This window comes from Mixophyes fleayi, chromosome 5, assembly GCF_038048845.1.
Source record: "Mixophyes fleayi isolate aMixFle1 chromosome 5, aMixFle1.hap1, whole genome shotgun sequence".
Classification (NCBI taxonomy): domain Eukaryota; kingdom Metazoa; phylum Chordata; class Amphibia; order Anura; family Limnodynastidae; genus Mixophyes; species Mixophyes fleayi.
This window is the reverse complement of record NC_134406.1, coordinates 144869017-144886036: the sequence shown is the minus strand read 5'-3', so window position 1 is coordinate 144886036 and position 17020 is coordinate 144869017.

Below are 17020 nucleotides of genomic sequence, written 5' to 3'. Positions count from 1 at the left end.
CCTGATGTTGACATTCGCACTTTAACAAACCAATCAGGAACAGTGAACATAGTTTAATCTCTGGTACTAATATTTCTGGACTGCAGGAACAGTGAACGTAGTTTAATCTCTGGTACTAATATTTCTGGACTGCAGGAACAGTGAACGTAGTAAAATATTGCAGTACTAATATTTCTTGACTGCAGGAACAGTGAACGTATTTATATATTGCAGTACTAATATTTCTTGACTGCAGGAACAGTGAACATATTTATATATTGCAGTACTAATATTTCTTGACTGCAGGAACAGTGAACGTATTTATATATTGCAGTACTAATATTTCTTGACTGCAGGAACAGTGAACACAGTAAAATATTGCAGTACTAATATTTCTGGACTGCAGGAACAGTGAACGTATTTATATATTGCAGTAGAAATTTTTATAGACTTTTTTTATAATTTTTTAAAATAATTTTTGTATAATTTTTTTTTTATTTTTTTATAACTTTTTAAATAATTTTAAAACAACAATGGCCTTAGCAGGACAGAGCACTGGACAAAGCACCACTGGACTGATCAGCAGGACAGAGCACACCACAAAGTAACCACTGGATTACCAGGACAGAGTGACAGGACACAGGAGCAGGAGCACCACTACAAGCACCACTACAAAGCACCACTGGACTGATCAGCAGGACAGAGCACACCACAAAGTAACCACTGGATTAGCAGGACATAGGAGCAGGAGCACCACTACTACAACCTTCCCTGATCTGCCCCCTAATGAAAATGGCGGCCGCAAGCGGGGAATTTATGACATCCGAGTCTCGAGAGATCCGACGCGAGACTTGGACGTCATAGCCTCTCTTTCGTTTTTTTTTTCCCCCGGAAATACCCGAACAGTGCTCGGATCCCGTCGGATCCGCACTGTTCGGGTGGGCTCGGATTAGCGCAATCCGAGCCCGCTCATCTCTAGTTATCAGTGAGCAAAGTTTGCCATTACATTCCCTTACAAGGCATAAGCTGACTTTTAACAACAATTCAAGGATACATAAAGCCAACAAGACTTAACTAATAAAATATTTCCCGGTAAACTGCTCAGTAGTGTAAACTGAACGCACAGAGAGCGCCAGAACAAATCTACAAGGTATATACATAAAATATGTTCCCACAGCAGAAGATAATAAAAACTAGTTTATTTTAATATAATAAAATATATTGAATGTATTTATTAAGAAAGTAAAAACTTCATGCAAATGGATTGCCAACAATACAAAGTATTTTAAACGTGCAGCGAGTGCTCAAATCAGCATATACAGATAGACACAGATGTTATAATTGCTCAGAGAAAATTATGGAACCAAAATTAGTCCAGCTCTGGTAAAAATGAAAGATCCTGAGGCAAGTGAAGTGTGCTCCGTGCAGACGGGTGTAATTTGGACCCTATAAAGTTCCTACCTGCCCCTCTGTCTAGCAAAAAGGCGTTCCAGTACCCCCCTGGACTACAGTGCTCCATCTGGAGATTAGACCCGCAAGTGGTGTAGACGCCATCAGATCTGGCAGACGCGCCCGGAGACCTCAGACAGACGCTTGCCTCACCGCGATTCCCACTGCGAGAAGAACCCCTACTGGCAACGCTGAGTCACTGGGAAGGCAATTCGGGGCTGTTCTACTTCCAACTGCTCAGTGGCAGTGGGTGACTCTGGGGCTGGTCCCCGCCTACCTGGCGCCTCACTGATATCGCCTGTCCCCACCAGAGGCCCGGACACACACAGCCCAGCGGCACATACCTTGTCCTATTCCGTCGCCACTTGGGGCCCTCATTTTGCGCCTCATCCGCGGTCCCCAGTCTCACTGGAAGCCGTCCAGCCGCACTTCCGGTTATCGGCATTGGACTTCTGGTCGGCGCGGCTCTGTAGGCATCCTGGCTGTGGTGACTCTGTGACTCTTTCCCCTCAAACCTAGTGAAGTCCCCATAAGAAATAGATATATAAAAGGGGTGCACATTACTCCCAGGTGGGGGATCAGCTCTCTGAGCTTGTGTCTTGTACAAGCAACAATCCATTCCTGGCAATGCAGTGGAACGCATGTGCGTTCCAACAACAGGAAGTTCGGCATTTGGAACGCAAATGCGTTCCAAATGCCGAACTTCCTGCTTTCACATGCGTTCCACTGCATTGCCGGGAATGTATTGTTGCTTGTAGGAGAGCTGAATTAGAGCGGCGATTCCTCTGGGCATGAAGGCACGTATCGGGCAGCTGCGCCTCCTTGGGCTTGCGCCCGGGGCGGTCGCACCGCCCGCACCGCCGTCATTACGGCTCTGATCGTTGGACCACCAACAGCTGGAACCTTATTTAGTTTGATTATTCCAAAAATTGGTCCCGGAGCTCTCAGAACAAACCATATGCATAGAACGAGCACACAGGGCCCTGCGCCCTAAGCCTAAAGATACAGAACCCCCCAGGGATGTAGTCCTTAAGTTCCTGTCCTTTAAAACCAAAGAGAGCATAACCATAGCAAGCAGGAACTCTCCCTACATTCTATTTGAAGATTCCAAGATTTAAATCTTCCAGGATCTTGCTCCGTCCACAAGCCTGAAGCGCAGAGAATTAAAGGACGTTACAAGAACTTTACGAGAGCATGGATATAAATATAAGTGGGGTTTTCCCTTCCGCTTAATTGTAGAAGTAAGTGGTCGCCAAATCACCATAAGGGATCCGATTGAAGGCAAGGACTTACTACGTAAACTCGACTTGGGCCGCCCGGTTCCGGATCTGATTTCCAGTCAGTGACAGAAGCTTTTCACTTCTCTTGGTAACAGGTGCTCATTCTAACCGTCAGCCTTTTGGAACAGAGCCTGGGCTCATACGGCTTCCTGGTAAATGTGACGGCTTCACAAATTGAAATTTGTCATCCTGGACAGGTACCACTGGTTTTGTTACTTCCAAATGGAAGGATCTACATGTAGCTGATTAGTAAAATCTGAACTACAAACTTTATATTAGACAGTTTGTTATATAAATATGACATATATGATGTGCTGCTCATGTTTTCGCGTGTTATGCTTACTATTGCTTGTCTAAATGTGTTCATGTTCTGTTTACATTTTGTTTCTCAAATTGTTCTATAGGATAATTTCCTGCAGTTGAGGGACGGCCATGTCTCTTGGGCTTCCCTGCTGTCTTACACATTACGAGTGATGGGGCCTGGTTGGCACTACGGTTTGGTTCACGGTCAGTGCCCATGGACTCATATGGATCGCTTGTGGGACATGGCCGCCTCCTGTTGTCGGAGTTCGGTTGGAAACTTAAGGTCCCCTGGAATTTTTTTATTTTTTTTTTAATTTAAGTCTTTAAAAATGCTTAAAATGTTCCTACATCTACGTTATTGTTTTACCGTAACTCTTTTTAAGGATTTATATTCCTGTTTGTAGTGCGTGTTTCTGGGTGGGTTGGGCTAGGTTCCTCAGCCCGGCCTTGCTCCCCATATACATTGGGTTAAAGGAGTGTGCGGACAGGTTAGTCCTCATAATCTCCCTGTTCATAATACCCTAATCTTAGTAACTTGAAACCCAACTCCTGAGCCCATCCGACCCGTTCTACTTGAGACGGTTCGGATTCCCACTTTTCCATGGGCTCAACCTCAGTGGTCACCTCTTACCCCACACTTTGCTGGGCAAGGTGGTCGACCACTAGCTACCCTTATCCCTTTACCAATACTCCCCCTCAACACTTTCCCTTCCCTTCTTTTTCTCTTCTCTTCTTTTTTTTCTTTCCTTACTACCCAAGCTTTATTTGCTATCTCTCGCTCTCCTTGATTAACAGGGTACGTCCCTTAGTATTTTCGCAGAGCACCATGTCTTTGACTTTTGCTTCCATTAATGTCAAAGGGCTTAACACACCACAAAAGAGATCACTACTATATAGAACTGTAAAAGATTTGAAAGCTGATTTTGTATTTTTACAGGAGACTCATTTTAAACAGGGCGACCATCCCTCCTTGTCCTCCCGTAGATTTCCCACTGTGGAATATGCCTCCCTACCAGTCAAGAGGTGTGGAGTTGCCATCATGATTAGGAACTCCGTGCCCTTTCAACTTACAGTGTCTAGTTTAGATCATGAGGGCCGCTTCATCATATTGGTGGGTCAGGTAGGACATCAAACTATTACTGTGGCAAACTTGTATGCCCCTAATACAGGGCAGTCTAGCTTCTTTAACAAATTTTTTCTTGAGTTAAGTAAAATACAGAGAGGCCTTCTCCTGATAGGCGGGGACTTTAATACTATACTGTCAGAGGATCTAGATAGGTCAGGAACGCGTCATGTCCCCCCACCTACTACCCAAACAAAGGCGCTGATTAAACACATGGCTGGGGCTGGTCTGTTCGACTCTTGGAGAGCCCATAACCCCTCCTCTCATGACTATACCTTTTACTCACGCCCACACAATTCTTACTCCAGAATTGATATGATTATGGGCTGCAGTAGTTATACAACTTCTCACTCGTACTGACATACTCACCAACCCGTGGTCGGATCATTCAATAATCACGGCTTCGTTTGATCTGTTGGATAAATCTAAAAGTAACACATCCTGGAGATTAAACAAATCTTTGCTCAAACTGCCCGTGTTTAAAGAGCAGATAGAGTCTCACCTCCAAGAATACTTTGATCTTAATCTAACGCCTGACACCCCTCTTCCCACGATTTGGGAGGCGCATAAATCAGTCATCAGGGGGGCCATTATTAAGTTTGCCTCCTTTCGTAAAAAGCAACAAACCTTGAAACTAAACTCTCTTACTGCCCAGCTGCAACAGCTCGAGGGTATTCACAAACAAAATCACTCAAAACTAGTTTATAAGCAAATCCTCTCCATTAGTGGTGAAATCCAATCTCTACTAGCGGAAAAGACTGAGAGAGCCCTCCGCTGGCTCAACCAAAAAAGTCTGACACTATGTTAGCAAACAAATTGAAGGCAAAACGAGCAGCACAGGCAATAATGGCAGTAAGAGACAAACGGGGTATGTTGAGTTACGACCCGAAAGTTATCAACGACTCTTTTTATAGTTATTACAAATCTCTATATAATCTGAATAAAGAGGGCGCCCCGGTACCCCCCTCACCGTCTATTATCCAACAATTCCTGAAGACATGTAACCTTCCAAAGCTAGACAAGAGCATAGCTTCTAAATTGAATGAAGATATCAGTGGGGAGGAGCTTAAGGCAGCTCTTAAATCCCAAAAGACTTCCAAGGCTCCCGGCCCTGATGGATTCACCACCTCTTACTATAAAACTTTTAAGAATATTTTGTCTCCGCACCTACTTACTGTTTTCAACGCAATCCTACGGGGGGAGCAATTTCACAGAGACACCACACGTTCCAATATTATAGTAATACCCAAGCCTAATATGGATCCCACAGTTTGCGCTAACTATCGGCCCATCTCATTGCTAAACGCAGATATTAAGTTATTTGCCAAAATTCTGGCGAATAGGTTGAACAACCATCTGTCGCACCTTATAGACTCAGACCAAGTTGGATTTGTCCCTAACAGACAAGCTCTGGACAATACTAGAAGAACCATAGACTTGATTTCTTACATAAACCAAACCAAAATTCCTTCTGTGGTTCTGGCGCTAGACACAGAGAAAGCCTTTGATAGGCTCTCCTGGCCATTTATGTTTCAGACCCTTCAATCCTTTGGATTCTTCGGCAATTTTCTTCAAGGTATTCAAGCCTTATATCATAGCCCATCCTCCTCGGTGTCGACAAATGGTTTGAGCTCTTCCGTATTTGGCATTGAGAACGGGACGAGACAAGGTTGCCCTCTCACCCCTCTTATCTATGCACTATGTATCGAACCACTTGCTGCTCGGATCCGACTGAACCCGGATGTGAAGGGAATCCAGGTCAAGAGTAGACAATATAAGATATCGCTGTTTGCAGATGATGTTCTTCTCACATTATCATCACCTCAAACCTCTCTTCCTAATTTATTCGCGGAACTGCAAAATTTCAGTTTTTTTTCCGGATATAAAGTGAACAACTCCAAATCAGAGGCGCTAGCGCTACATCTTCCACCTTAAATAAAGAAAGTCTTAGAGCTTAATTTTGAGTTTCAATGGCGTCCCCGAGCAATCCGATATCTGGGAGTCTATATAACAAGCTCCTATGAAACGTTGTTTCAGGCTAATTACCCCCCTTTGTTATCCACAATAAAACATGACTTATTGACCTGGGGCTCTCTTTACATCTCGTGGTTCGGAAGGATCAATGCCATCAAAATGAATGTCTTACCCAGACTTTTATATTTATTCCAGACCCTTCCGGTTAAAGTCCCTGACTCTTTCTTGAGCTCTATTCAATCTATATGTGGTAAGTTTGTATGGCAAGGTAAGAGACCCAGGCGTAGTAAACTTTGTTTAGCTAAATCTAAATATAATGGTGGTCTGGGCCTCCCCTTGTTTGACAAATATTACCAAGCTACACAACTGACTCACCTCATTTCTTGGCTCTCACCACTGGGACTCAAGAAGTGGGTGGATATTGAAGAATTGTTGTCTTCAGATATAGGAGTTTGCTTTTTACCTTGGATCCCTAGAAGTGTCAGGCCAGCCTCAGCCCTTGCTACGCCCTCCATCCGTTTTACGTTGGAGGTATGGGACAAATTGAACAAAAAATATACACTGGCCCCATACCCCTCGCCTCTCACCCAGCTGTGAAGACACCCTCTTTTCCCACAGGGGTGCATCAATGCTTTTGCTTACCCTTGGAGGAAAGCAGGGTTAGACCGATTCTTTAATTTGATGGGTGAGCATGCCCCACCTGAGCGAGAGACATGCACTTCCAAGTAACCTTTACTTTCACTACGTGCAAATTAAAAGCTTTATTCAAGCCCAGACCCATTCATCTAGGTGACGGATGCCAACATCTTTCGAGAGACACTGTATTTATAGTCCGGGTCGCCGAGGCTACATATCGATCCTGTATAGTTCTCTCGTGTCCTCCTCATCTCCTCCTAAGGAACCGTTTGAGCAGGCTTGGGAACAGGATCTTGGGGTGACCCTAGACGAGGAGAGATGGTCGCTCATTCGTGAAGAATTTCGAGGTCATCTATTAATACACCTATCCGTGAAAACTCATACAAGGTCTACACCAGATAGTATATGGTCCCTGAGAGACTCCATTCTATCTTTCCCCAAACTTCAGATCTTTGTTGGCGTGACTGTGGGGCGGTGGGCTCTTTCCTTCATATTTGGTGGGATTGTCCTTTGGTGGCTAAATTTTAGGGTGAAGTTCTGTCACTGGTTCGGCAGGTTACCTCAATTAACGTGCCTAAGAATCCACTCTCGGTGCTCCTTTACCAACCTATCAAGGGCATTACTAAAACATCAGATAAGCTGATCCGACACATCTATAATGCAGCTAAGCTTCAAATAGCAAGCGAATGGAAGAAGGCCTCACAACCTTCTAGAGAGGGGGTTATGAAAAGAACTTGGCACACGGCCTCCATGGAATATGTGACTAGTCTCCTTCATGACAAGGTTCCCACGTTCCACAAAGTATGGGATCCTTGGTATAGCTTTAACAACAGTTCTATGCCGGGTCTCTCATAAGCCTTAGATGCTTTTCCCTCCTTTTCTTTCTTCAATCTCTATAACTTTATTTTTCCTATTCTCTCTGTGCTCCCTCTGCTTACCTTTCCCTCTCAGTCCCTTCCACTTCCTTCCTTCCCCCTGTACCTCCCCATAAAAAAAAAAAAAAATCATGCCAGTTTGTTCTATTCGCTGGATAAGTACAATGGTACTAGATACACATTAGAAATTGGGGAAAAAATTTTATATCTCGTTGTTCGCTTTGTAGATCTTTAACTCCCTCTTGGAATGTACCTGGTTGTGAAAAATATATTTATATCTTTTTTGTTGTTCTTATGCGTTTTTTATTTTTCTTATCTGAAGTCTTTACATTTTGTAATCCCGTACTTGGATACTATGTATGACATGTACTGTTGTGCTTTATACACATCTGCTGTTATAAATAAAAAGTTTAAAAAAATAAATAAAAAAATTCAAGCTCCTCAATTGGATAAGGTCTTATTGCAGAAATAACTAGCTGGTTTACCAAATCCTCAGTTAATAAGGGAGAGTACTGATGCTCAAACAGTCATGCATTAGTAAATACTAAATCCTCAATATGAGGTTCTGTTCAGCCAAATCTCGGTACATTCACAAACCAGGCTCTAGTATGTAGCTCCAGACTTGCATACAGACTTATAAAAATTACCATTCTTAAATCAGGACTAAGAGGGATTCCAGTGAACACACAAATCTGTGAATTAGCAGCTCCACCATTTTGTTAGTGACAGCAATCTCACTCCATGATAGTGCTGAATCTGCAGCTAACCACAGCATGTGATGGCATACTATGTCTGTATTGCGCAAGGAACACGTCCATTAAGGTTTCTGCCTTAATCGTCGTTATTTCATTGCTTTTTGCAATTTGAGTTGAAGAGTTTCAATCGTTTTCTTTAATTGTAGATTGTGTATAAGGAACTTTAATCGGACATGTTAAACCGTAAGGTTTTTAGTCAATAGAATTTCATGGCTTTTTGTAAAGTGAAAATATTGATAATAAAGTTACGAACTTACAATTTCACAGCAGTTAAAAATAGTGGAAACTAGATGGGTCAAGTGGTTCTTCTTAATCCCTAACAAACAAGGGTGTTTACATAGCTCTACTATATTAGCCTCTACCACCTGTGCCTTTTGCAGTTTGAGTTGAAGAGTTTCAATCGTTTTCTTACATTGTAGATTGTGTATAAGGAACCTTAATCGGACATATTAAACCGTAAGGTTTTTCGCCTATGGAATATATATATATATATATATATATATATATATATATATATATATATATATTATATATATCTATCTAATATATATAAGCCTAGTGGCGTGTGTTAGTCTGTGTGTGGGAAAAAAAAAAACAAGCTGCAATATTTTTGGGGGGTCGTAGGTAAGTTGACACTGAGAAGTCCTGTGGAAGTCTATTGACTAGAAGGGAATCCGCTTTAACTATCTATTCATAAATGTTTTGGTTCATCCACTTGTGGGACAGCTGCCTTTTTACAGAAATCACATTAAGTTAGCCCCTGATCGATGTCCAAAGTCTAAAGGAATCCTCAGATGAAGTAACCTGAGGCTGAGTCTGGACCACTCAAATTTTGGACTCCAGAGTTTGAATCAACTGATGTTCCCTACTAACATTTGGGATGTTGATGGTACGAACATTGTCTAGAGATATCTATTCCCTAATCCTACCATGTGTCCTTTTATATTTCATAAATTTGTTGCGGGAACAGAATAGAGGCAAAAGAGGTAGGGTAAAGTACAATTCTTAACATAGAACTGATTCTTAAATGAAAAAAACAGACACAGCATTATATTTGAAGTATGATAAATAACAGTCTTATTAGAAAGGGGGAAAAACTTTTATAAGAACCATTATATAAAGTTGTCTATTATGTGTGTGAGGTAGAGCTAGGTAATTAGGAGCTCCAAGTAGCTCAAAATTGTTTGGGGTGGTCATGCATTATATTAATAATATGATAAAAGATCTGCCAAACTTCGTTGACAAGGATGGGTATAATAGATTATAGTTTATTTTCTTCAAATTGAGTGCTATTAGGCATCTAGATACTATGAGGATATGACCTATGAGTTTCTGGGTGTGTTTCGTTACATCTGTTCTTGGGTGGTAGAAGATAGAAAAATTGAGTGACAGACACACTTGTGTGACAGCTAGAATTAGGTCACATACTTCCTGCCAAAAGCCCTCTGTCTTGGGATAGCTCCACCAGATGTAGGACATGGGGTGAGTTCTAATTTCTATTAACTCCTCAATTTACCAGGGGCTCTCTAAGACTTATTAATATTGATCAGTACGCCGACACTAATTACAGGTTATTTACCCTCAGTATGTACTGCTATTTAAGTCTTCTATGGTAAATTATACAGATAAGAAAACACAATTGGTGCGATTAATGTTTTATGTTTATACATATATCTTAAAAATTGTTATAATGAATAGCTTTTAATAACAAATGTTAGAGAATTTTCTACAAAACCACTTTGATTATCTGATATTATTACTATTATATCTTCTAAGTAGTATTATTGATTATCCACACAGGAAAGATATCTAAATACTAATGGACCACACTCTCTCCCAGGTGTACCTCTGATTATATTAAAAATGGATTGCTCATTTATTCAGATGAGGGGGTGCTCTCCCAGAGCTAAACATAAATTATATCACAGCAGCAACCAGAGAAAAAAGTATTTGCTGTTGCGGCACTCTCACAGGTCCACATTAATTGTTTAAAAATTGCATATTTTATTGTAATCTTTACAACTATCCAAATTACCTATGTTTTGTGAAATATTGATTAAAATAAAGTATTAAGAGTGAATATACGATTTAGAACAGTGAAATTAAACAGGTTGTGAGAGTTTACCTATAGGGATCTGTTATGAAAGAGTCAGCATATTGTATTCTCTTAAATTCATATTATAAGCGTTTGTAACACATTTACCTCTTGTTTGCATAACCTCCTTAAATTGGAAGCAGAGGACTATATTTATAACAATTTTCCCATGTCACTTTTGTCGAAGTCAGCAAATTGGATAAAGTCATTTCAATTAAAGTCTAGCAAACTTGGTTGTCTTTGTCTGAAAAGATGCGTACGGTACGCTATGACGTACAAGGGCACGCTACGGCGTGAAAGGGCGTACGCATCCACTGCACGTGGCAGCAACAGTAATTGGTCTTTTACCATACATCCGCACAAACACGCATACTTAATCACTCTGTATGTCTCTACACTGGCTGCCTGTCTTCTACCGAATCCAATATAAAATACTTTTACTAACCTACAAGGCCATCAACAAAGCTGCACCAACATACATCTCCTCTCTTGTCTCAAAATATCTCCCAACTCGGCAACTCCGTTCTGCAAAAGATCTGCGTCTCTCATCCACCCTCATTACATCCTCCCATTCCCGGTTACAGGACTTTTTTCGGGCTGCACCCACTCTATGGAACTCTCTCCCTCGCACAATAAGACTCTCCTCTGTTCTACAAACTTTCAAGCGTTCTCTGAAAACCTACCTATTCAGACAAGCGTATAATATTCCTCAACCACCATCTTAACCTCACTACCTTTAGCCTGTTACACAATTTCACACAAGACAACTACCCCCGGACCAACATTATTGTGTGACAGGATCATTTAGCTTATGAGTCACCCTACCTTTGCAGTCTGGCTGGGCCAAGATGCAAAATGTATACTTAACCTCATGTGTCAATCTCCCATTGTCCCATAGATTGTAAGCTTGCGAGCAGGGCCTCCTCACCTCTTTGTCTGTTTTACCCAGTTTGTTTATTAGTTTATTACGTTTGTCCCCAATTGTAAAGCGCTACGGAATATGTTGGCGCTATATAAATAAATGATGATAATGATGATGATGATGATGATACTTATAAAATAGTACACATTAATGGTAGTTGCAACACATAGTCAGTTATGTCGAAATATAGTAGTATTTATATGTTATATCAGAGTTACAGGCATATTAGTGAAATACACGGAACGGGTTAAAGGAATAACCTCATGAGTGATATCATAATGAACCTTGTTACATATCCTACTGTTTGGTTCACTCTGCGAGGGAATCGCAGAGTGCATACGCAAGTTATGAATGATAGGGAATTATGAACTACTTAAGACTAAGGAATCCTGGCGGGAAGAGCAGAGCATACCCCCTGCAGAGATGACCCCCTCCTTTGGATTCCTTAGGATGAACCAGCCAATGATTGACGACCCCTTGGACATTCCTGAGACCCGGACCAATAGATGCAAGCTATACCATCTTCATTGTATTACTGTATTTGATTGTGTATATAAGCAGCAGCTTGTGATCCAGAGTGCAGACATCTTGTCCCCAGACTTCAGGATTGAATGACTGCACTGGATCCAGAGCGCCTGCGATAAGTAACGGCTGTATTTACTATTACTTCGCTTGAGCATATTATTCCACTTATTGCGAATAAATCTTTGTGCTTTGGAAACACAAATCGAAGTTCGACAATCGTTATTGGTTAGCGACAATACGCACATAACAATTTGGGGGCTCGTGAGCTTTGGAGGTTTCGTTGCCGATGATACGCAAGACCAACGGATTTCGGTTCCTCAACAAAGGGTGGAGATGCGTCATAAACGGGTAAGAACGCATGGTGTTCAAAACCTGAATTTTACTCTGTGTTGCGAAACCGAATGTCCGTTTTGCATTATCTAGGGCACGCTAACTAGAACCTAGGGACAAAAGAGAAAACTGTTTCTTTTTTCTGTCATTGTGCGTTTTAACTGTATTGCATTGCTTAGCGTATGTGTATTTCCTGCTGTGCGTACGCGAACTTCCGGTAGACTTGCCACGTGGTTAAACAATCATTTTGATAGTTATTGTACATGTATAGTATAATTACTTGTGAAAGCCTCTGAGATATTATTATTGTTGTTGGGAACTTTTGATTTTCTGCGCAGAAAAGGTGTATAGTGTGTGATGTTGTAACGTAGATACACTGTTTTATTGTGGATTGTGCTCAGTTGCTGTCTGACGAGGCGGATTGCCCAACTGAAGGACGGTATACAGGGCAGGTATACCGAATGCGAAAACCGGGTTTTCGCAAAGCGCTACCAATAGATCACAAGGTTTGCTAATAATTAGTATTGGTAGGCAGTGCGATCTGGTCGCACCGTTAGTGCGAATTGGTGAAGCAGCTAGGAGGAATTATACTGGAAAGGCAGGTTGATTGTATTAACTTGCGCTCCCAGCGATAATAAACTCAGCAGATTTTTGTGGTTGAGCCAGGGTATCGAGGAGCTGATAGCCCTTGGGGCCCACAGTGATATTTCTGTATTAGGGATCCTCGCCAGGGGCGAGAAAAGCGAGTGAACGCGGCTAAAGGAAATACGTTCGCCGAGCATTATAGATCTCTAGCGGTGAGTATAGCAACAGAGTTGAAATTATTAGGTGGAAAGAACAGAGCATTGCGGTGTGTCTGTTTCACATTTGGCCGGAAGGAACAGAGCATTGCGGTGTGTCTGTGTTCCGGGTAGAAGGTATATTGTTCAACATGGGTGCTAAGCATACGCTAGAGAAGGTCAGTGTACTGCCTAAGGAAGGCCCTATTGGTTCAGCGAAGTTTCTCATGTGTAAGAAATATGGTGCATACGCAACTGTGTATTGTGACACGTGGGTCAAGATGACCAAAGATTGTGATAGGCCTTTCCCAACAATAGGAAGTTTTAATGCAGAGGTACTAAATACCGTAAAAGATAAAGTATGGTTGATTACCTCAACGAAAGTGAGGAATAAACATAATGATTGTTTAAAATTGTGGCAAATGGAAAGTAACACGTGGGCAGAGCAGCGAATGCAAACCGGAAGTAGGCGTGACGAAAAGCGCGCGCAAGGCGGATGTACCCGTTGCGAAGCGTGGCGAACTCAGCGCAAGCGCGCCCCCGCCACCTTATGTGGCGGGAGGGGTAAGTACAGCCGTTGTTAAAACTGAAAATAGAAAAATTGCTAAGTTGTATCCTGTTTTAAGCCAGTTTAAATCAAGTGTATCTGAAAGTGAAGATGAACCCACTGTGATTTCGGCCATTGCCCATGCCGTTAGTGTACTAGAGACTAAACAAGTATGAGAAAATGGCTGAGATAGGTGAGAGTAGCGTGATCACTAGGAGTGAAAGCGTTCTAAATCTAGGACCAGTAAATCCTGTAGTGTCTCCTGAAGTCAGTGCACCAGAGGGTGCGTTCCCGGTCCGCACAATATCAGTTCCCAATGGGAAACCAGATAAGGATGGTGTAGTTCCTTTAAGAAATGTTACAATGCATTGTCCCTGGACTAGATCAGAAATACGTTCCATTATGACTGAATTCCAGATCCTAGAAAAGAGTTAGCTAAATGTCAGAAATTTGTTAAAGACTTAGGAAATGCTCACGAACCAACCAGTAAGGATTGGCGGGTAGTGTTGAGGGCGTGTCTTCCTCCCAATACTAACATACAAAAATTTATTGAAGATTGTTTGTTGGAGGAAGATGACACTTTGACCGATGAGATTAACCAACGGAATATAGAACAAATTGTCAAACACTTAGCCATCGGTTTTCCAGTAGTAGTAAATTGGAGTAAGATTTTCACCATTAAACAAAAGGATAGTGAAACTGCCTCAGATTACTTTGCTAGAGCTATAACAGCGATCGCACCGATTTACTGGGATATCCAACATAAGTGAGGACCCACATCACAGAGAGGTAGCTGTAGGAGTAGTGATGGATGGCCTTAGAGAAAATTTAAAGACGAGAGTACAAACCACATTACCTAATTGGAGAGGCGTCACGGTAGACTCTCTTAGGGAATCTGCTGTGGAGCATGACAAAAACCTTTTTAGAAAAAGGGAGGAGAAAAGTGATAGGTTAATGATGGTAAGTATACAGGCTCTAGAAAGGGTGCATACACGACCACCAGCATACAACCCATATAACAGGAAACCTAAAGTGATCAGGTGTTTCAACTGTAACGAGGAAGGACATTACGCTAGAGAGTGTAAAAAGGAAAGACTCAATACACAGAAAGGTGGGTCACATAGATATCCTCCAAGGAGGGATTCACATAGACTAGAAGACTCACATCTACCCGCGCATATTACAGCAGCAAATGCTGCGCGGGAAATCAATAGTCAGCGGTAGGGGTCAGGTCATACCTGTAGTCTACAGCCAGTGAGGTTAACTGAGAGTCAGAGTGAAGAACCAACAATGATAGTTGACATAGCTGGTAGGAAACAAACTTTTCTTGTAGATACAGGGCGGCCCGATCTGTGATAACCTCTCCTTTCAACCTACAGGTGACCAGTAAAACTATTCCAGCTATGGGAGTAACGGGAAAAGTGTTACATTATCCTCTAACTAAACCCGCCGAAGTTACTATCGGGCCTCTGCATACTAAGCATTCGTTTCTCTTGGCTGCAGCGGCTCCTACTAACTTGCTAGGGAGAGACTTGCTATGTAAAATGGGATGTGTCATATACTGTACTTCTGATGGTGTGTTCTTAGATATGCCGGAGAAGGTCGCACATGAGGTACAGGATATATTGGACACCCCTCAAAGGTTAATGTTACACTCTACTGTTGTAGAACAAAGTCCATCTCAAGTAAAGGGGATGTTGCTGGGAATACCAGGTTCCCTATGGACCAGAGATGGACAGGACACTGGACTGATGGCAAACGTAGCCCCTGTCATGGTCAATCTAAAAAGTGGTAGGATAGCTCCAAAAATCCCACGGTATCCATTAAAACCGGAGGTGGAACTAGGGGTATATCCTGTATTGAGAGGCTGTTACAACAAGGGATTTAATTCGTACAGCCAGTACAGCAAATAGTCCCATTTTCCCTGTGAAGAAGAGTGGGGGGAGGGGCTATAGATTAGTCCAGGACTTAAGGGAATTAATAAAGTTGTGAGAGCCAATTCCCCGTAGTGCCAAATCCAGCTGTCATCCTCATGCAGATTCCACCGTCTGCCAGTCATTTTACTGTCATTGATCTATGTTCTGCTTTCTTCTCAGTCCCTCTTCACCCTGACTGCCAATACCTTTTTGCATTCTCCTACAGAGGAGTGCAATATACATGGACCAGACTACCCAGGGGTTCATTGACAGCCCCAGTATTTTCTCCCAAGCCTTACATGACTGTTTGCAATCCTTTCAACCCCACAATGGGTCTGTTCTAATTCAATATGTGGACGATTTGTTGTTGTGCTCTGATTCTTTTATGTCATGTTTGCATGATACTAAATTGTTGTTGCTTCATCTTTCACAAACAGGGCACAAGGTGGCAAAGGATAAATTACAGCCATGTCAGACTAAGGTCAAATACTTAGGACACTGCCTCACTAAGGGGCTAAGACACCTGACAACCGACAGAATTGAGGCCATACAACACATGACCCTGCCGCAGAGCCAGAAGCAGATTCGTACTTTCTTGGGGATGTGTGGATACTGTAGGTCCTGGATCCCAGGTTTTTCTATTCTGGCATTACCATTGCAGGAGCTAGTCTCTTCCACAAACCAGAGCGTGTTGTACACACAGAAGAGTCAGAGCAAGCGTTCTTTAACCTTAAAGATAGTCTGACAAGAGCACCTGCATTGGGAATACCTGATTATGAAAAGCCTTTTGAGCTATTTTGTACAGAAGCTGATGGCTGTGCAGCAGGTGTCCTCGCACAGATACATGGTGACGCTAGCAGACCGGTAGCATACTACAGTGCACAATTAGACAATGTGGCAAGGTCACTCCCAACATGTCTCAGAAGTGTAGCAGCAACGGCCCTTTTAGTAAGTAAGAGCGAAGATGTAGTATTAGGTCATAATTCAACCATCTATACACCCCATGCTGTATCAGCTCTGTTAAATTCAGCCCAAACCAGACATGTTTCTTCAGCTAGATTCACAAAATGGGAACTAGCCCTGATGGCACCCTCAAACATTACCATCAAACGATGTAGCACCTTAAATCCAGCTACATACCTTCCGTATGTGTCTCAAGAGACACAAAGGGTGGGAGGTGAGGGACCCTGGTTGATGATGAGTTAGGCAAGAATACTGACACGCATGACTGTATGGAACACCTGAATCAGACCTTTACTGCAAGGCCCGACATACGTGACACCCCCTTAGAAAATGTAGATTTTACGTTTTATACAGACGGAAGTTGCCATAGACAGACAGAGACAGGAGAGCTATGTACTGGTTACGCTGTTGTAGACGATCAGGATGTGGTAGAAGCTGAACCCCTTGGTCCACCTCACTCAGCCCAGGTGGCGGAACTAGTAGCACTAAGGAGAGCGTGTGAACTGGCAGAGGGTAAATCAGCCTATATATATACTGACTCTAGGTACGCCTTCGGGTAGTGCACGATT